Source organism: Lissotriton helveticus (genome assembly GCF_964261635.1).
Source record: "Lissotriton helveticus chromosome 1_1 unlocalized genomic scaffold, aLisHel1.1 SUPER_1_unloc_42, whole genome shotgun sequence".
In the NCBI taxonomy this organism is placed as follows: domain Eukaryota; kingdom Metazoa; phylum Chordata; class Amphibia; order Caudata; family Salamandridae; genus Lissotriton; species Lissotriton helveticus.
The window spans coordinates 1,039,972-1,061,316 of record NW_027611684.1 but is presented as its reverse complement, the minus strand read 5'-3'; the positions used below and the strand labels follow the sequence as shown (position 1 = coordinate 1,061,316).

General features: G+C 47.4%; 1 long non-coding RNA gene across 1 annotated transcript in view; it reads right to left on the bottom strand.

Annotated features, from left to right (window-relative positions):
- LOC144806066 (uncharacterized) overlaps positions 1 to 18,004 on the bottom strand; it is a 47,525-nt gene extending 29,521 nt beyond the window's left edge. The window contains exon 1 of the long non-coding RNA XR_013605683.1: positions 17,931 to 18,004. This is a non-coding gene — a long non-coding RNA (uncharacterized LOC144806066). The remainder of the gene's footprint in view (positions 1 to 17,930) is intronic.
- Between the last annotated feature and the right edge of the window lie 3,341 nt (positions 18,005 to 21,345).

The window sequence follows — 21,345 nt, the reverse complement described above, 5'->3', positions numbered from 1 at the left end:
GTTGGCGAGGTTGTCCAGTAGGGCGGCGGTGTTGCTGTCATTGTTGTTCTCCAGGTGGAAGTTGAGGTCCCCTAGGAAGATGTAGTCTGAGGAGGTTAGGGCGTGCGGGCTGACAAAGTCTGCGATTGCTTCGCTGAATTGTGTGCGTGGTCCCGGGGGTCTGTAGATGAGAGTGCCCCTGAGGTGGGTCTTGGGGTCGGTGTATATCTGGAAGTGAAGGTGCTCGGCGGCGGTGAGGGTGTCGTCAGAGTTGGTCGTGATTTGGATGGTGTTTCTGTGGACGATGGTGATGCCTCCTCCGGTTTGATTGACGCGGTCCCTCCGGGTGATCTTGTAGCCATCCGGGATGGCTATGGCGATGTCGGGGGCAGAGGAGGCGTTCATCCAGTTTTCTGTGAGGAAGGCGACGTCTGGTGATATTGTGTCCAGGAGGTTCCATTGTTCGCCGGCGTGCCTGTGGACGGAGCGGGTGTTGAGAAGGATGCACTCGAGGTGATTGTTGCTGGTAGCTGACTTGGTGGGTGCGGTGCAGGTTTGGAGGCAGGTGAATTTGCAAGCTTGGCAGGTGAAGGGTTCGTGGGTGAGTTTCGGGATGGTTCGGTAGCAGGCGGGGTTCCGGCCGGCGTTGAGTGCGTGGATGGTTGCGGTGCCGTAAGTCTCTCGGGTGGGCAGGCATCGTCGAGGGCCAGGGGTCCTGGTGCTGGGCGCGGTCCAGGCGCGGACGGGCGCAGACGGGCTTGCCTTTGGCGCGCCCGCTGCGTGGCCGCCGTGCGGCCTCCATATGAGACGAAGTGGGGTAAAAGGGGGTAAAAAAGAAAAAGGGGCAGGCCGCAAGGGAGCAGCGGCGGGAAGCGGGGAGCGGGGGGGGCACACACAGAGGACAGGGATACAACAGCAACTACGAAAAATACCGAAAAATGCAGAAGTCCAGAAAAAAAAGCACAAGTCACAAGTGTGGGCAGCAGCATAAATAAGGAGAATGTAGCAGCAGGGGGACACCGAGGTCAAGGGCGAACCTGCGGCGCCGGGGGCAGAGACGCGGTCACAGCGGAAGAGCCGTGCGGTGTGGGGGGTGGCCTGGGGTCAGGTGAGGTTCTCTAAATTCGACTCCATCTTACATTCATCCGCCATTTTGTGTTGCCTTTACACAGGCCGCTCGACGAGCAAATTGTCTCTGCCATTTTGACTGCAACGTGTCGCAAGACCCCCTCCGTCCTTGTCGGAAACCAAGCCCACACAACGCCCGGCCAAACTAATCCTTGTACCAACTATCTGTTAAGCCTTTAGCATTCTTCTCTTGCCGTATCTTATCTATCGGCCTTTTGCTATTCTCTCCTCTTGTTTTCCTATTTTACAGCCTTTCCTTTGAAGCATACAAGACATGTCTTTTCATTCCAGACTGATTAACTTGAGGGGCCGAATAACCCACAAACACGTAAGCAGAGAACATTGAGGTTGCACAACACTTTGTTTTCTAACTCTTCTGACTGGCTGTAACTTCGTGCATTGGGTATATGTTTGTACAACTGCATCTTTACTATAAAATCTTGTGAGCCACGGAGTAAAGTGGCAGTCTCCTGAGAACATACTTGGTGTACTTCTAGGACAACTGTGCCTAGCTGCAGCTAATAAATTCGGTTTCCTACGACAACAGATTGTTCTGTGTCTCTGTGCAACAAGACAGGTAAACTCGGAGATTAAGGCGTGCCCTGCGCCGCCAGGTCCATAAGGCCCGGTTCTTCAATTGGCGCCCAACTAGGGCGGCTTCAGAGGTAGTGGTTGAGCCCGAGGATCGAGAGGAGCCCCGCAGGAAAATTCCGGAGGAGGCGCTCCACATCAGCGACCCCTGTATGTCGAAAGTGGACCGATGGTCTTTTGAAGCGCAGCTTCTCCGTTCCAACGGCTGCTGGCAACTGCTGCCCTGACTGCCCCCCTGTCTTGGTCCCTTGGTGACAACTGGTATCTCGAGATGTTAGAACGGACCTCTGTTGGCGTAAGGAGACATTTGGTTAAGTACTAGTGGGTAGCTCCCACTTCTTTTGTTTTTGGGTTTTGATTCGACTATTGCAATAACCAAAGCCAAGGGGTGAGTACGTTTGTGCTGTGTTGCTTGATTAACCCCTTAATGTTTTGAAAAGAGGCCAGTGAAATAACGATGCCTGGTTTCAGTAAGTTCAGACGTTGGTGCTGTTGTGATTGTCATAGGAATTCCCAACTGGAGGACTCTTGTCCCATTCCTCCGGCCAGAACTCCCACCTATGAGCTCTATTCTAAACATGGTGTGGGCTCTATCACCTTTAATGAAGTGTGGGTCCGCTATACTAGGAACGATGGTGTTCTGCAGTAGCCCCAAAATGGTAGTTTTGAACCTGACATCCTAGATAATTTGAAGCTACATTGTTTAAAAGAAAAGCCCGGCCGTCTATGTTTGACTCTTTTTGCCTCTGGCGCAAGGAAGCCAAACAAAAAGAAATTAAACAGGCAAAGAGAGATAGAAAGGAAAAGGGCATGACTGTCATACAGGCTGCCCAGCAGTTTACTGACAATGAGACTGATCATGTGATTGAGGTTTTAGATAGACGGCATCGTATGGCTGTGGATAAGTGTTATCCGGTGTTGCCAACTTCCCCTCCGGACAAAGATATTGACCCCGAAAAGGATCCTGTAATGTCCCATTTGTTTAGATTTCCCCCGCCCTATGCACAAGGTGCTAATCCACTCTTGTTAATACCACCCGCTCCGCCACCTGTTGCTCAGCCACCTGTTGTTCCTCAACCAGTCCCTGCACCTCCACCACAGCCCCTTCAAGTTATGCCTATCCTGCCACCTCCTTTGCCACTGGCTCCTTTATCTTCGACCCCCTTTATACGTGTTACCCCTTATTCTGCCCCCTCTTGTGCTCCGCCTAATACCTTGTCCCCTGTCGTTATGTCCAACTCCCCCTCATTTTATAAACGAATGGTAGATACCGTTTCTGGTTTCTTGTCCCCTTTCATTGGGTTATTGAGCACGACTCCTGTTCCTCCTCGGAAGCAGGCCCGTAGACAACTCCTGGGTCCTGACGAACAAAATGTGTTAGATGTTCTTGCTCGTAAGTGGATCATGAATGATCCCGAGTATAGTGTACAAGATATCATGGACACTTTTTCACAGTGGAATGCACCTACACAAAGACATGTTTTTGATGCCATGTGCGTCATTCTTAGCCAAAAGTGGGAGGATACGGGATTGGGATTAGCTCCCCAGGATCTGCTAGATATTCAGGCTGACTTCGATAAAGGAATAATTGTGGGTCCTGAAGTTGAGAATGCTGTAAAGACACTTGTCGCCCTTAGGCCCATGCTCACTTCTCTGTCTTTACCTGAACCCGATCTTTCCGTTAGACGGAAACTGAAACACTATCCTATGAGAGAGGTTCCCCCAGTTTTAGGGATGAGGTTGCACCTGCGGGAAGAAATCCTGCTATTCCCGCTCATTTTCAACGTGTATGGGTACATGTACCTTGGAAGGGATCTGAGGGGCTGGCCCTTAAACAGTCCTTACCTGACCCCCGTAAGTACCCTGCTGGTTATTACAAAGATCTGTCTCAGACTGTTGATGCGTGTGTTATGAATTTGGCCGACATAGATATGCTGAAGGGAAATGTTGTTCCGCAACCATTGTGGGCTAGAATTCGGAAAGAGGACCATATCCAGTAATTAGGAGGAGATTGGCCTGCTATAGTTGCCGCCGATAGACTTCAAGTGGGTGGTTCCAAACCTGATAATCTAATTACAGAACTTCCTGGTAGGATAATCACCTTAATGCAAACTATGATGCCCGCTCTGCGTGTTAATAGATGCCTGTAAACAGAAGAAAGTGTCTCCGACTTCTTTACTCGGTTTGAGGAAACGTTTCTTGATCACAGTGGTCAAGATATGAGCACAGAAGGTTGGCAGCGACTATTTGTGGATAAATTTGTATTTAATTTACTTCCCGAACTCTCTAATAAATTAAAGGATTCTGAAAGTTTGTGGGCCGTTTCTTCTTCAGCTCAGATATTGGCTACTGCTCAATATTACGAGAATAGGGATAAGGAGGAAAAGGATAAATTGGATAAAAAGGCTAAAGATTTAAAAATGAAAGTACTCTTGCAACAGGCTTATCCCCCTCGCCCCGCTTAGCGTCAGTTTCAGCCAACTCCCCAGTTTCAGAAGGTGTTTCAGAAACCTGAGCCCTTTGTTCCACGACCTCCACTGGGCCCTAATCAATGTGCCAATTGTAAAGAAGAAGGTCACTTTAAGAATAATTGCCCAGTTTTATTGCAGCGTGCTGGTGGTACACCTGGGCCACGAGGCCGAGGTGGTTTTCAGTCGACCCCTAGGGGGAGGGGGCGAGGTACAATGTCCCAGGAGCAACGTTCCTTTCCGCCCCAAAATTCCATGAATTGTTTTGATCAGCAAAATACTCAGTCTGCACACTATTATAATGACGATTATTGTATGGAGGATGAGACTCAGTATTTTAATTCTAGCTAGGACAGCCATAGATAGTTCCAGTGGACCAAAATGGGCCTTATGTTGAAGTCGTTGCGCTTGGTGTGTCAGAGCCATTTCTATTGGACACTGGTGCAACGAAGAGTTCTATCATCCACTCCAAATTCCCTGGGGCACCTTTGTCTGGCTTAACAAATGTTTCTGTAGGATTTTCTGGCGCCCCAGTTCACAACCCAGTTTCTTGTCCTTTGCCCATTTCGATAGGTCCTTATGACTTAGAGGCTACACTTATTTTGACGACTGGTTGTGGTGAGAATCTGTTGGGTTTGGACTTGTTGAAAAGACTGTATGTGACACTGCATTGTTACCCTTTTGGCGTGCATCTTACTTTAGGTAAGAGATTGATCTCCCCGACATATTTGTCTAGAGACCAACTCCCTTCTGAATTATGTTCCTTGCCCGCTGATCTTTGGGCTACAGGTTCCAATGATGTTGGTCTCTTGCAGATCCCACCCTACACTGTCACCCTCAAGTCTAATGTTAAGCTACCTCGCATTCCCCAGTATAAGATTTCGAGTGATGGTGAGAGAGCACTGTTGGCTATTATTTATGATCTAGTGGGGAAAGATGTGGTTGAAGAGACTATGGGAAATGTATGCAATAGTCCTGTCTTGCCTGTTCTTAAACGTACTGACTCTTCCCAGCCACCTGTTTATCGTTTTGTGATCGATCTTCGGGAGGTCAATAAGATTGTTGTACCACAGTTTCCTGTCGTCCCAGATATCACTGCTTTATTGACGATGATACCTGCTTCGGCTGCCTGGTTTTCGGTCATTGACCTTAAGAACGCTTTCTTTAGCATTCCCATTGCTGAGGAAAGTAGGGATATTTTTGATTTCTCTTTAGGAGGCCGAAGCTTTCGATTCAAGCGTGCACCTTAAGGCTATTGTGAAAGTCCATCCATTTATAGTCAGGCTTTGAAAACTCAGCTTGACGCTTTTACTTTGCCTCCAGGTGCCACCCTTATTCAATACGTAGATGATCTATTGGTTGCTGCTGATTCTGAAGAAATTTGTAAACAAGTTACTATTTCTCTGTTACGTCACTTGTCTGACTTTCATCACAAGGTTTCGCCCTCTAAATTACAATATTGTCGCCAAGAGGTTACCTATTTAGGTCATCTCTTGTCGAAGGAGGGACGGCGATTGACCCCGAACAAATCCAAGCAATTGCGCAAATGTCCGTACCATGTACACAGAGAGAGGTGCGTGCCTTTTTGGGCATTACCTCTTATTGCAGACAGTGGATTCCTAATTTTTCTTTATTAGCGAAACCTTTGTTAGCACTTACCCTTAAAGATACACCCCAACCTCTCCCTTGGACTGAGGAATGCCAGAAAAGTTTTTCTGATTTGCGCACTTCCTTATGTTCTGCTCCTGTGTTGGGTACTCCGGATTACAGTAAACCTTTCACACTTTATGTACATGAGAGAGAAGGTTGCGCGTTGTCAGTCTTGACACAACAATTTGGGGACAAGCAACGTCCATGTGCTTATTTTTCGGCTTCGTTAGATCCCGTGGCTAAAGCATTACCTAGTTGTCTGAGAGCTACAGCAGCAGCATCAGTTTCCATTCGCCAATCTGCTGGATTGGTGCTTACACTTATTGTCATGGTACCACATGCAGTGGATACTCTCCTAAATAGGACAAAAACTCAGCACCTTACGAGCGCACGCCTATCTGGGTATGAGCTGACGCTCCTGGCTAGTCATGTACACATCAAACGATGTAACACCCTGAATCCGGCTACACTGTTGCCGATTCCAGTAGAGAAAGGCATTTGAGAACAACATGATTGTTTTCTTCGTACGGAGGAAGAGACAAAAGGTAGAATCGATTTGAAGGATACGCCACTGCTGGACCCGGATGGGATCCTATGGGTGGATGGTTCTTGTTTTAAGCTTACCAATGGTGAAACGACTGCAGCCTATGCTGTTACCACCTTGCATACAATTGTAGATACAGCACGCATTAGGAAGAATTCAGCCCAAGCAGCTGAATTGATAGCTCTGACTAGAGCTTGTGTATTGGCTAAAGGAAAAACAGTGAATGTGTTCACCGGTAGCCAATACGCATTCGGAGTGGCCCATAGTTTTGGCCGCCTCTGGAAGGAAAGAGGATTCTTTAACTCACACGGTACTAAAATACAGCATGGCCAGCTAGTAAATGACCTCTTAGAATCACTTGCCTTGCCCACTCAGATCGCGATTGTGAAATGTAGTGCACATAAGAGGATCACTGATGACGTAGGTGAAGGAAATGCTTTCGCGGATCAGATAGCAAAAGAGACAGCTAGAGATGTGACAAGTCGTATGTATGTTGCTGGACCTGCCAGATGGGTCAGTCAAGGAGGAATGTGTGAGGACTCAATAGAAAGTGTGAAAATGATTCAGGAAGAGGCTACAGAGAAAGAATTAAGTAAGTGGAAAGATGGTACGGGAATGTTAGATGTGACGGGGTGTTAGATAGAATTGTCAGAACATCAGCGTTGGCTGCTACCAGATGCCTATGTACTTCCAGTAGTAACTATGGCGCATGGTCCAGCCCACATCAGTGCGAAAGGAATATGCACGCTTTTGGCTCCGGTATGGCAGAATGCGGGAATCCCTAAATGTGCAGACAATCTAGTTAAGCATTGCATTGTTTGTTTAATGCATAACCCAGGAAGAGGGACACCAACTCCAGCAGGCCATTTTGCTCTCCCAACGTATCCTTTTGAGGTGTTGCAGATAGACTACATTCATATGGAGAGATGCAATAACCTAAAGTATGTCCTTGTGGTGGTGTGTGCCTTTTCTATATGGATAGAGGCCTACCCCCTAAAGGATAATACTGCTTTGTCTCCAGCCAAGGTCCTTCTGAAGGAATACTTCCCGAGGTTTGGTTTACCTCGAATTGTCTGGAGTGAGAATGGAAGTGAATTCGTGGGCCAAATCATGCAGAAAGTATGTACAGGTCTTGGTATTAAGCAGAAATACCATGCGGCAAATCACCCTCAGTCAGCGGGTTTGGTAGAGTGCTATAATGGCACTCTCAAGCTTAAACTTGCAAAGATACAGGCCAGCACGGGTCTTGCCTGGGCCGATGCGTCACCTTTGGCTCTCTTGTCCACCCGAACAGCTGTTCATTCTCGTGTGGGACTTAGCCCATATGAAATTGTGTTCGGACGCCCGGTTAATGTCTGGGGTGTTCCTAGGCCCAAAAAGTACTCGGATATAGATTATCCAATGTTGGTTGAATATTTGCATGACCTCACCACTAAATTGCGTGTTCTCCATCAGCAGGTACAAGACGCTTTTGCCTCAGGCCTCTTCAGATGCCGGGCACACCATCCAACCTGGGGACTGGGTGTGTCTGAAGAATTTCCAAAGAAAAGAGAATCTGGAGCCCCGCTGGGGACCGCCAAGACAGGTCCTGCTGACGACACGTACAGCCGTGAAGGTTGTTGGGAAAAAGAACTGGATTCATGGTGTGCACTGAAAAAAGGTACCCTTGCCTTTCGACCAGTGGGTCCACGGAGGTTTAGGTGATTTTGAAGGAGAAAGGGTCCCCTGGTTTGTACCTTTTGGCGATGCACACCTAGAATGGACTCGGACTGAGAAGGAAGACGATGATGTTTTGCAAGAAGCTGTACCATCGCATCTCAGAATAGATACAACTGATCCAGAGACACTTTTTCAGGACCAGACTGTGCCGAACAAAAACAAATACAATCTAAGGCCTAGAAAGACAAGAGACATTTGAAAACTTTTCCTTTTTCTGAACTTACATGGTGGGGGCCCCTATGTGGACCACTGACCGGAGGCTGTTCCCTATTGGCCACGCCCATGCAAGCAATGCCGGTCACGCTAGGTATCGGAGCATGAGAGCGGCGGTTTTCGACATGAATTACGGAGGTTTCCTGGAGGCGCCCCGAGCGGATTTTACCGGGGGAGCTTCAGCATCTGCCTGCTCGCCCGTTTTTTAACCCGCGGGTGGGACTTCAGCCTCGACGCCGAAGCTTGACTGCTCGGCTGTGCCCGTTGGTGGGGCTGTGGCGTCGGCGTTTGTGGCAGCGAGTTGCTGGGACGTTTGGGGGTTGTTGGACGGTCCTGCGAGGTAAGGCGCGCTGGGAAGGGCTCTTCCCAGCTCGCTCTTGCAACTGAGCCATTTCCCCCCCCTCAGCATTTGATTACTTATCGCTGCTGCTACGCTACACTGAACTTTGAGCTCATTCTGCCCATTGCTGGTCTCACTTTGTCTTTGAAGGAGAGAAGAAAAAAAACCTTGCCGTGACTCTGACTCTTGTTTGGCTACGGAGCTTGCTGTCCCCCATTGCACCTGGCATATGGAAAAATCGGGCTTTAGCATTGGTGACGGTGTCTGGGGAAAAAGCTGAGCCGGAAGTTTATTTATTTAATTATTTATTTTCTTGTGAATGACATTGCCACTGACCTGGGAGGTCACTATTTGGGTTCCTGGACTGCCGCAGCCCGAGCGCTGCTTCCTTGCTGCCTCCCTGCTGCCTGCCGCTTCCCGACCATCGCGGCGAGCGGCAGATCGGGAACTACATTTCCCAGCACCACTTGCGCCTAGGAAGGCGCGCATCCTGTCCCGCCCCCGGAGGTGCGTTTAAGGCCAGCGCGAGCCCCCGCGTCGCGGTATCGCGCGCGGGTCGGCGCCCGGGGCTAAGCCCGGGCAAAGGGCGGGCCCTCTGTGGCTCAAGAAGGACGGGGACGGGCCACACCATTGACATTTCCTTCCAAGAGGTACTGGGACTCCCCTTAACATTTCTATCGACCTACTTTGGCGATTAGCATCGTAACATGTCTATCTGGGAGGAGCTGAACACCCTGTGTGGAACTAAATATGTCCCGGACACATCACCCACTATAAGCATGGCCACCAATCCAGACGATGTAAACGCCACCTTGCAGATTTCACCCCTTCACTCTAATAAACACCAATCCCTAGCCAATGCACTTCCGGGGGGGCCCAACACTAAAAGGAAGCACGATGATGACATTGTAAATGAGAAGCAAGCCAAAAATCAAAAATTATGCTCCAGTCCCTCTTATCCACCCTCCAACTTAATCACAGTGTCGGGGGATATGGCGCATGGAAAAATAGAAAACCGTCCATCACCCCTCCAACCAACTTTATTTGCCCAGCTAGAGCATTTATTTACATCTCTCATATCACCACTGGTGGCCAAAATTAACGATCTGGGGGACAGGTTATCTAGTATTGAACTGATAATCAAAACGCATATTCCATCAAGTACCAAACCGGTATTATCAGACGCTCCTATTCCCCTCACTATCCCGGAAAAACCCAAGCTGAATTCCCGCAAGAACGCCCATTCGCAAACATTACCTTTTACAACAGGCTTTAAACTGCCCATAAAGCACTCGTTAATTAACCATATTGAGGCTAAACCTGAACCTGTTAGAATGCCACGAATTAACTTACCCCCTGAAGCCGCCCCTTATGTGACTGTTGTATCTGGGATCCCACCACTAAATCATGGAAAACATGAAACACATCAAGACCTGTTAAATAAGGTTACGTTCTGGTTACAGACCAATAGACCTCTGCCACCTGACTTAGATGGGGGGATCCTAAGCGTTAGGAGAGTGGGGTGGTTGGGAGCATTGCCAAAATCCATCCCTGGGGACTTGGTGCTAATCAAATTTAAGCACAGGAAAATAGTCCCTTATTTACGATCTTGCAAACATAAAGAGGGGGATGGCCCAATTTGCATTTGGGATTTACACGACTTCTATCCGAGCATTCCACCTGTTCAGTCACCAAGAACAGCAGTAAAGAATTATAACGTTTTGGGCGGGGGACTCTGTGCATCTAATGCCCCTAGCTTCCTAGCTCCTAACAGATTCGAACCTCTGTTGAGATACTGTACTTCTTGAGCACTACTCACAAGAGCCCACCCATAAGCATCCAAACCAATTAGAAAAATTGCTGACAGAGCCCAGTTTGGTGATTTTCCCTAGATCCCTATTCCACTAAATAGCACTGAACGTACGATTCTTTCTTATTTTTGATTAGCTGACTTGTTTCATCAATTTAATCATGTTTTAACAAATGTTATGTAACAAAATATTGATGTTTTTATTTATGTTTTGCTGCTGCTTTTATGATTTTAAATCAAAAATCGAATAAAGCTAATCTGAGTAACTGAACTTACATTTCAAATTTTGAATTGCATATATATTTTTTTCTCTCCTTTCCAGTGTGATACTGGAATCATCCAATTTAAGTTGCAGGGTCGTGGTAGGAGACTTGGTTTATGACCTGAATAGTGGCAATAGGCCAGCAGGACCTGCAGTGTCATGGGACGGTTAATAACCACAACTAAGTGAGATAGGAAGATTGCCACGAGCAACACTTTAGAGGATGGATTCTGGTGAATCAGAAATTGATAAAAGAGCAGAAATGAAAAAGAAATACTGTAAATTATTGTTTAGTAGATGTGGCGTAGTATTATGTGTTTTGATTTTTCTATGTGTTTTATTAGCTTGTGTGGGTTGGGTTACTCATACGTTGCAACCAATACCTGTACCTACACCCACCTCTCACCCTATATGTTTTCACACTACTGTCTCCCCGCACCAGCTACATACCCTCTCTGAACATGACAGACCAGGAGAATGGAATTCTTTAACAATTCATTCATACAGTTGTTGCATCAGCATGAACTCGTCACTAACACCACCGATTGTTGGGTCTGTGGGCTCATGCCTCACAGCACGGATAAGGGGTTGCCATATTTAGTCTTGCCGTTTTCTTATGATGGATTTCTGGCCATGTTTTCCAACGCATATGAGCACCAACCTCGATACCCTGTTAATTCTGATGTTGGTCACGATCCCTTGATGAAGGGAATAGTAGCCATGACAAGGAATACTGGTGAAGGTGGGAAGATCCCACCTGACGAGAAGCAAGCATATGATGGTTGGAACTTGACCCGATACAAAAATAGCCTTACAGATAGGGCTGGACGAAAAAGATCTCCGCCCGTTTGGACTCTACCCCGTCGAGGCCATTACTGTTCGCAAGGGAATGGTCAGAATGCCAAAGCCCAATTAGGAAAGAGCACTTGTACCCATACTTAGACTTTTTCATCTCAGACTTCTCCCCTGTTAGTACCAGCTCAACGTACATATTTTGTCTGTCATGATAGAGCCTACACATGGTTGCCGACCAATTTTTCGGGATTGTGTTATGTGGCTTTCCTCCTTCTTCCAACATATACAGCCCCTTTGGGACATCATAAGACTAGGTACGGGAGAGGGGTTATCACTTCAGGAGACCCGGCAGGACAAGAGGGAGGGGACTTTATCAAAGGACTCCTCCCATTTTGGGGCCCTATGGCCAATAGCAGAGACATCAGACACCTTATTCGCGTTGTTGAGGCTACAGTAAACAATACGGTGGGGGCACTGAGTAACCTCACCGCTGAGCTTCAGGCGGACCGTCTCGTAACTTTACAGAACAGAATGGTGTTGGATGTTATTCTTGAAGATAGAAGCGGAGTATGCAAATTGATTGGGTCTAGCTGTTGTATTTACATACCAGACAACGCCCCTACAGTATACCAGGCCATCTCCAGATTACACCTAATCTCTAAATCCATTCACTAGGACGAACGGGGTCTGGTCATTAACGGGATGGTTATGGGGACTGCTGTCCATGGGGATTGAAGGTATTGACTTTCATTGGAATAGTTTTGGCTATCATCTGTTCATGCTGCCTTTGTTTGCAATGTGGTCCCGCAATTTGTGTTCTTTGTGCCACTATGTGTGTTCCCAAACCTATGTCACAGAGGACAGACAACATGAAGATGATGTTGCAACAACAGCTTGACCACCTCATGATCATCGACATCGACTCAGACTAACGGGAATCGTTGTGTATTGCTTGTGTAATGGCAAAAGGAGGGACTGAGGTTCTCTAAATTCGACTCCATCTTACATTCATCCGCCATTTTGTGTTGCCTTTACACAGGCAGCTCGACGAACGAATTGTCTCTGCCCTTTTGACTGCAACGTGTCGCAAGACCCCCTCCGTCCTTGTCCGAAACAAAGCCCAGACAACGCCCGGCCTAACTAATCCTTGTACCAACTATCTGTTAAGCCTTTAGCATTCTTCTCTTGCCGTATCTTATCTATCGGCCTTTCGCTATTCTCTCCTCTTGTTTTCCTATTTTACAACCTTTCCTTTGAAGCATACAAGAAAAGCCTTTTCATTCCAGACTGATTAACTTGAGGGGCCGAATAACACACAAACATGTAAGCAGAGAACATTCCGGTTGCACAACACTTTGTTTTCAAACTCTTCTGACTGGCTGTAACTTTGTGCATCGGGTATATGTTTGTACAACTGCATTTTTACTATAAAAGCTTGTGAGCCACGGAGTAAAGTGGCAGTCTCCTGAGAACATACTTGGTGTACTTCTAGGACAACTGTGCCTAGCTGCAGCTAATAAATTCGGTTTCCTACGACAACAGAGTGTTCCGTGTCTCTGTGCAACAAGACAGGTGACCTCGGAGATTAAGGCGTGCCCTGTGCCGCCAGGCCCATAAGGCCCGGTTCTTCACAGGTCACACTCACCTGCGCCGTGCGGCCTCCATATGAGGCCAAGTGGGAAGGAGGAGCAGCTGGGAGGCAGGAGCGGGGCGGGCAATGGGCAGGGAGTACAAAAGAAAAGGGGCGGGCGCGAGGGAGCAGCGGCGGGGAGCGGGGGGGGCACACACAGAGGGAAGGAATACAACGGCAACTACGAAAAATACCGAAAAATGCAGAAGTCCAGAAAAAAAAGCACAATTCACAAGTCACAAGTGAGGGCAGCAGCAGAAAGAAGGAGAAGGTAGCAGCAGGGGGACACCAAGGTCAGGGGCGAACCTGCAGCGCCAGGGGCAGAGACGCGGTCACAGCGGAGGAGCCGTGCGGCGTGGGGGGTGGCCTGGGGTCAGGTTGTTGTGTTGTCCATTCGGATCAACACTGAAGCTCCTTGAATGAGGGTGCAAAAGGACTTCAGAGCCGGGAATATCGCCAGTAACTCCAAAAGGTTTATGTGCCAAGTTCATTGGTGGGTGTCCCATTTCCCCTTGACTGTGAGGGCTTGAAGATGACCTTCCCAACATTCGAGGGAGGCATCTGTCGTGAGGATGAAATTTGGAGTGTCCACTACAAACAAACTGCAGAAATGTTTGGTATGCGAGTCCACCATACCAATGCTCTTCATATCTGAGACGTGATGTTGATGACATTGTCAAAGTACCCTGTGTAAGGATTGCAGGCTGGTTCCACAGGAGCGTCAGGAATCCGAAGAGTAGTCCGCAGCCTTCCCCTACGGTCTTCCGACTCTATCAAGCACTAGAGTACGAGAGACACGCCAGGGGAAAACAGGGAAACAAAACAAGGAAAGAAGGGGGAAGACAATGATGGCTGATGGTATTCTCCAGTAGTGAATATAGGGTACTTCAATGAAGGCAACAAGAAATCAGGAAGGCTGAAATGACAAGAGGAAACACTCTAGCTCTACTCCAATCAAACAGGATATTGATTATACATGTACATAAACATATCACGTACCCCAAGTTCTTAATATGACTCTGATTTAGCAGATGGAGGTGGTAATAAGGTACAACGTCTGGAGCTATAAGAAGGATGACACAGTTATTGAAAGGAATATTATAGTCTAGATGTTGTATGTTTGATAGCACTCTAAACAACCCCTCTCTTACTTCAACTATCTTGGAACTGCCATTGAAGACCCCTTCAATAACGTCTGGTACACAAAGAACCTTCCATTTAATCCTTCCGCAGATGTCTTTATGAATAATCACCATCTATGAGAACCAAACAAATTCTATACAATCTATATACATGGAACAATGATAAGGCAAAATATTGGTAGCGCATAAACGCTCTTACCGTGATTCCCTGTAGTGAGGAATAGAGGCACCCACCCAGATCCACGCAAGAGTGCCACAAAATACCAAGGACAGAGTTACCAGAATATAATGGAAAGGGACGGTGGAAGCTCCTGGAAACAGGGACCTTACAGGTAAGGTGGGGACAGGAAAATAATAAAGGAGAAACCTAACTGACTAACTAAGTAAGGAGAAAAATGAGGGAAAACCCCACACCGGACAGCGGAGCAAAACCCGGCTGTCAGGCTTACAAAAAAATACTGGGAAGCAAGAGGGAGACTGATTCCACCGGATGGCGGAGCTAAGCCCGGCCGCCGGGTGGAACTGAGGATCAGCTCAATAATTCAGAAGTTCACTATATAGCCGTGAACTAGTTCTTAGTAAAGCAGAGAACGGAGCAGTGCCCGGCCGGATGGCGGAGCAAGGCCCGGCCGCCGGGCGAGGCACCAGGAGTGGGGGAGAGGAGAGTGCGTACGCACAGTGTAATGCCCGGCCGAATGGCGGAGCAAAGCCCGGCCGCCGGGCGGAGCATACAGCAGTGAAACGCCTGAGGCAGAAAGGCACTGTAAACCAAACGCGTAAGCGAGCCCACTTGCTGGATGCAGGGGAACGCTACACGAAGGAACAGCGGTCAACAGCAGAACAGGTCCAAGAATAACGAAGTCAGAGAACAGGAACGGAACCGGAAACAAGGGAAGCTTGACGCAGGAACGTGAAGCGTCGTTCCCTGTTTCCAGGTTCCTTACATACCGGGTTTCTTAAAGGGACCGCGTAGGGGATTCTGAAAGCATGACACCCTGAGACTTGTTGCAATTGGTTGTCGAGTTCTCCAGTCGGGGTCCTATTTTGAGGCGACAGTTGGGAATTAGGGGAATACCGGAAGACAGCATCCCCAGAAGCGATTTGAACTGTCGAACAGAAACATACTTTTATGTGCACAGGAGTTGCCAGTTTGAAAATCTGCTGTTGTCTTTTATTGGAGACAAAGGGCCCTTGTTTGCTGTGTGTCTATGATGGCCCCCAAGAAGGTCCTCACTTGAGAGGGGGTGAACTGAGACTTCTCCAGAGTGATGGAAAGACACAGAGACAGGCATGATTGAGTGTGTCTGCTTGCGACTGCGAACAACTGTGCCTTTATAAGGCAGTCGTCGAGATAGCGAAATATTTGGACATCAGCTAGACCAAGATATGCTGCCACCGGTGCCAAGCCTTTAGTGAACATTCGGGTGCAGAGCGAAGGCCAGATGGAAGGACTTGTAATTGGAAATCTCTGCCAGCCACTCTGAAGCGCAGGAAGTTTCTGTGTCTGGGTAGGATAGGGACATGAAAATAGACATCTTGAAGGTCCAGTGTTGGCTTGTAATCCCCTTGAGGCAGTAATTGAAGCACTTCTAGGAGAGACAACATCCGGAAAGTTTGCTTCTTGAGAATCTTTTTGAGGGAACGAAGGTCCAGAATGGGGCGCCACTCCCCCCGATTTTTCCTTGATTTGGAAGAATCTTGACTAGAAGCCTGCATCCCTTTGAAGATTCGGCACACTTTGATCGCTCCTTTCCTTAACATGAGATGGATTTGGCATATAAGTTCCATCAGACGGGCAGGAGGAGGACCTCTGGGGGGAGAATTTGTGATGGAATTTCACAAATTCCAGAGTGTAGTCTGTGGACACTATGTCAAAAACCCATCGATCTGTAGTTATTACGGACCAATTGGAGAAGAAATGGGAGATCCGCCCTCCAACTTTGGTCGGATTGATGGAAAGAGCGGTTGACAGTTGGCAGTTGGCAGTGCTTTTTTGAGGAATCTCCACCTCAGCAGGAGGATTTCCCTCTGTACTGCTTGTAAGAGGCAGCCTGCGGCAGTCGAAACGACTGCTGTTGCAGGGAGGAGGAGTAACGCGGTTGGCCCTGATAGGAATGGTACTGCTGATATTGGTTGTAACATCCCCGAAAGGAAGAGGAGGAGCCACGACCCCTTGCACCCCTAAAGGGCTGCATTTTAAACAGTACAGTAGACACTTCACACTACACACGGACCCGAGAGGCCTGGAATTTAGACTTTGACATTCCAATGGAAGATCAAGACTGCCAGCGGTCCTGTGAACTAACATGCATGGTTTCTAGTAATGCCCATTTTCGAATGATACATTATAATTTTCTGCGAAGGACTTACTTAACGCCACAAGGCCTTTATCGAATGGTTGTGCCTTGCCCAGATATACGCCTGCGCTGCCACACTGTGGGGGCTGATTTCTTACATTAACCATGGCCCTGCGATGCAATACACTCCTTCTTGCAACTAGCTGTCGAAGAAATGGAGCATGCCACACAACTAAGTATTGAGCTGACAACCAAATGCTGTTTATTAAGCCTCTTTAGATGCCAGAAGGGTGCAAGATAACCTATACATTTGGTCAGTCGCCTATGGTACTGGCATGACGTAGAATTGCAATCACATGGCTGTCCCAGCATGCCCCAACGATTGCGCTCTGGCATAGAGGTGCGCTCGACTGGGCCCTAGCTGGGGAGACACATATGCGCCTTAGCGGAAAGGATGACAAATTTGAGGATACACTAAACACTTGCCGTGCTCATACAGATAACTCCTAGCTCCTGCTTCACGAGTGACAACAGACAGACTCTAGCTCTGAAACTGATAAGGCAGAACACTACGACACTGGGGATGAGCAAGGAGGTGTCTCCACATGATAATTGTAAGGTACAATTCCCAATTAGGGGAATGGGATACTTATTGATCACCTGGAGAACGGGAAAGCAGATAAGTGCATGTGTAATTATTGACTGCTTCTTGATTAACCTACTGACGTAGAACATATTGGTATGATATGTCTATGTATACTCTGACTGCCAGGTTGTATGTTGACAAAATTAAAATAAAGTTCTAAAAAAAATAATATTAATAAAGCCATTACATTGTGGGTGGTAGAGGGTAGTGAACCGGTAATTCACGCCACACTCCTTCGACATGTGTTTCAAGTAGCCAGACATGAAGTTGGTACCTCTGTATGACACCACCTCCTTAGGGAAGCCCACCCTGGTAAAGATGCTAATGAGGGCCCTAGCCACTGCAGGGGCAGTGGTTGTCCTGAGGGGAATAGCCTCAGAATACCCGGAGGCATGATCTACTACCAGACCTCACTGAAGGACGTCAAGTCACCACGCCACGGCCCGGAGTGACGTGCCTCTTCCAGGTGCATGGGGGTCTACAGGGCTTTTGGAAAGGGGCTGAGTCAGAGAGGGACGGGAGTGGAGGCTGAGGGGTGAAAGGGACCCAGGGAAAAGGAAATAAGTGAGATGGAAAAGAAAGACAAGAGCAGAAATCATCGGCTACTCTTTTCTTTTGGTTGCTCCAACCTCTACACCCTTCCTTCACATTTATGCATAGCTATTATTTATCCCTCACATCCTCCCTTGATTAAACCATAAAGTAAAAACACTTACCTGAGTCTTTTCCTTCTGTCTGAGGGACGACGGCCGCCGAGGCACACCTAAGGGACTGAAGAGGAAGACCCTGGGGGAAAGAAGAATATAACAGAGACAATCAATCATTGTGATTTCCTGTAATACTTATAAAAAGTGCATACCAAGAAATTATTCAACGCAGTGTGCTCCTTCTTGACCGACTCTTCTACACGAGGAGCTACATACTTTCCCTACAGGGAATGGGAGACAGAAACACAGAGACCAACAGACACACACAAACGGGAAAGCATAGTAGGAAAACGCTCTGTACAGTTTTTATATGCTTGCATATGTACATTGTTTTAGAAAGATGGAGGAACTATTTATTCTGTTCAATGTGCTTATTTTGCTAATTACTTTTATCTGCTTCTATTACCATTGCAGTTCTGAAGAGAAAATCCGACTTATATATGATATTGGCGTAATATATCCAATATACGCAATATTACTTTGCAACGAAACCCCTTGTAAATACGCTCGTACCGTACTAGAGACATGGGAAAATCGGGCCTTGGCCGAATAGACGCCATCTTGGTTTCGTTTCCGCGTCCTCACTTAGTTTAGTTCCGAAAGCACGTGACAACCTTTAGGATAGAACCTGAGCAGTCAGCCTGAGCTAAGAATGAACCATTACTTCTGGTCCTGGGAACTCAAGGTCGCATCTGCCTTTTAAGTCAGATAGGCACATTTCTGTAGGCATCGTGCCTGTACTCCCGTGCACCAGAACGAAAGGGAGTCACCTTCTCTGACCTGCCCCCATAATAGCTTAGTTGAGTTTCGAACTAATCAACTGTGCCTTATATGGGCTTTCCTTTTTGGCTTCACGAGAAGCGGTACTTTTCCATGTAAGGGGTTTCATGTGTTATGCTGAAAGTATATATGCACTGTTTTGAATGTGATCCAGCAGTCTCCTCTACAGCACCTTTGAGGGTGATGTTGTAATTTGGGAGCGGCTAGATTAAGCATTAGCAGAAGACATGCTGTTTTCAGCAATTATTGTAACATCGTGCGGACTCCATTTTGTATTTGTGGCAGCCATTTTGTCTGCCACATGTTGCCATGTGCTCACCATGTGCTTTGTCCTACCTTCTTGTTAACTGTGCCTGAAATCTGCCCAGCAACAGGCTATATTTAGCATCCCCCACTTTCATGCATGCCCAGGCATGTCCAGTAGGGTCTGCAGCTGTTAGTAATTAGTTCCAGATAGGTAATGTGTTTACTAGTTTCTGAAAACTGTTAACTCCGCCCACTCATCGATTGTGCCTTCCAACATGCCCTTATATGTACATAAAACTTGCTTTTGTGTTTTGTACCGCCTCCTTTTGAGCCCCTGCGTGGGTATAAAAGGACCATGCTTTCTTTGTTCGGGGTGCTACTTCATACAATACTGGAGGGTGTTGTTTGGACCGTAGTACCGCCTCATGAGGTGTAATAAATATTGTTTTTCTATTTCCAGTTTCTTTGCCAACTTCTTCTTATGGTCTGAGGACTTTGTGCAGAGAAGGGCGAACCCCTTGCATTGGTAGGCCTTGCTGAGGCTCATCACTACAGTGAGGACGAGAGAGAGGCTCCTCTATATAGAGTACTTTGCATAATAAACGATTGAACCTTCTCCATTGCCGACTGACTGATTATTGGTAATTGGTATATGGGCTATTGGTAAGTATAGTCCTATGGTATATAATTTTTGGGTATTTCAGTTGGCGACTCGGCCGGGACTTCGTGATAGGGCCATCCCCTCCTATAAGCAGGAGTGAAAGGACAGGAGGAGTTCTGGTCGAGTGGGTGGACTGAAAAAGGATCCTAATTGAGAAACCAGTTTTTGGTCGGAAAATTTCCACTCTCGCGCCAAGTGACCTTCCCAGCTGCTAAATAACCCTTCGCCGGAGTCCTTCGGGCTTAACCCGGAACAGCTGACCGTGTTGGTCTACAGGAGTCGGCAGTGGAGAACACGCAATCGGACCGGAGTGCACCAGGTGACTGACTTGTTTTGGCATCTTTTGGAATAGCACTGTTGAGCGGTGCCTTTGGAAACAGTTAACTGTATTTTGGAATTTGGTGGTTGGTGAACCACAGGGAATCTGGGGGTCCGACGTGGCAGCGGAGTGGCTGCACGGGTGGATGCCCCACAGACTTGTTTGGTGATTAATTGAGACAACGTCAGATGCCCTGGTGTTGCACAAGGGGTGCTCACTGGGCCGAATCTTCTTCGGAAAAGCCCGTAACAGCAACTGGGTAAGCTTGGGACCTGGAGCTATGCGCCCAGTCATCCTAGCCCAACCAGCACAGGACTATGGGATCGTCCTTAAGAAGGTCCGTGGTTCGCCTGTCTGATGATCTCTGGGCAGTCTCTGGACTGTCTCTTTTGTGAATCTGTGTGGTCTGGAATCAGGTTTGATCGATTCCCCGAACAGGAGTCGACGGGCTCTGTTCGATTTGGAAGACATGAATTTGGAATTGACGCCTATTTGTACTGTATTAAGAACGCCGGCTGTACTTTGGTTATCGATCGAAAGCCCATGTGTGAGTGGTGAATGCGATTGTATGATTTGAGAACGAATGAGTATATAGAAGATGGACATGTCCTGGTGAATGGTGTGTTTGGAAAGTACGAGTTGTTGAATGAATAAATATGTTGTGTTTTAGTAAATTGTGTTTTGGATGTTGCTGTCGTCGGAAGAGTGGGCGTTTGGATGAAAGGCAGCCTGCTCTTCCGGAGGGCAGCCCGAGTTTTGATATGTATGTTAAACATGGTATCTCTTCCATTTTGTTTAATACGATCTGGAAGAAGTACACCAAAGATAATCAGGAATTGCAATGGCCCTTAACGGGGTTTTTGATGAAAGAAAAATTAGTTATTTGCAAAATAAATTGTTCGCCAAAAGGAGCCGTCAGGCAATGTTCGACTCTTTGACCCTATGGGTAAAGGAAGCAAAACGACGGCGAATGCGAGAGGAGAAATTAGGAAAAAATCAAATCCTGTCAGACAATTAGGCAAAAGGCTGTGGCATATGAGAAAGCAAAAGTAGAGAAGAATATTGAACAAACTGATAGACAATTTCGATTACAGGCGGATAAGAGTTATGTGACACGACACGTTTTCAAGAACAGTGGGTTTATACCCCTTGGAAGAGAAGCGAGGTTCTCGCATTAAAAGCCCAGCTTCCCGACCCCCGTAAGAATCCGATGGCTTACTACAAAGAACTTACTGAGGCAGCTAATTCGGCTGTTATGACCCTTGCTGACATTGAGTTATTTTTCGGCCTATTGATCCCGGTAGATATATGGAGACAAGTGCATGAGCAAGACCATGTTGCAGATTTTGGTGGAACATGGGACCAAATTAAAGATTGGGACAGAGACCGGAAACCAGGTGATAAGCCTCAAGCAGAGA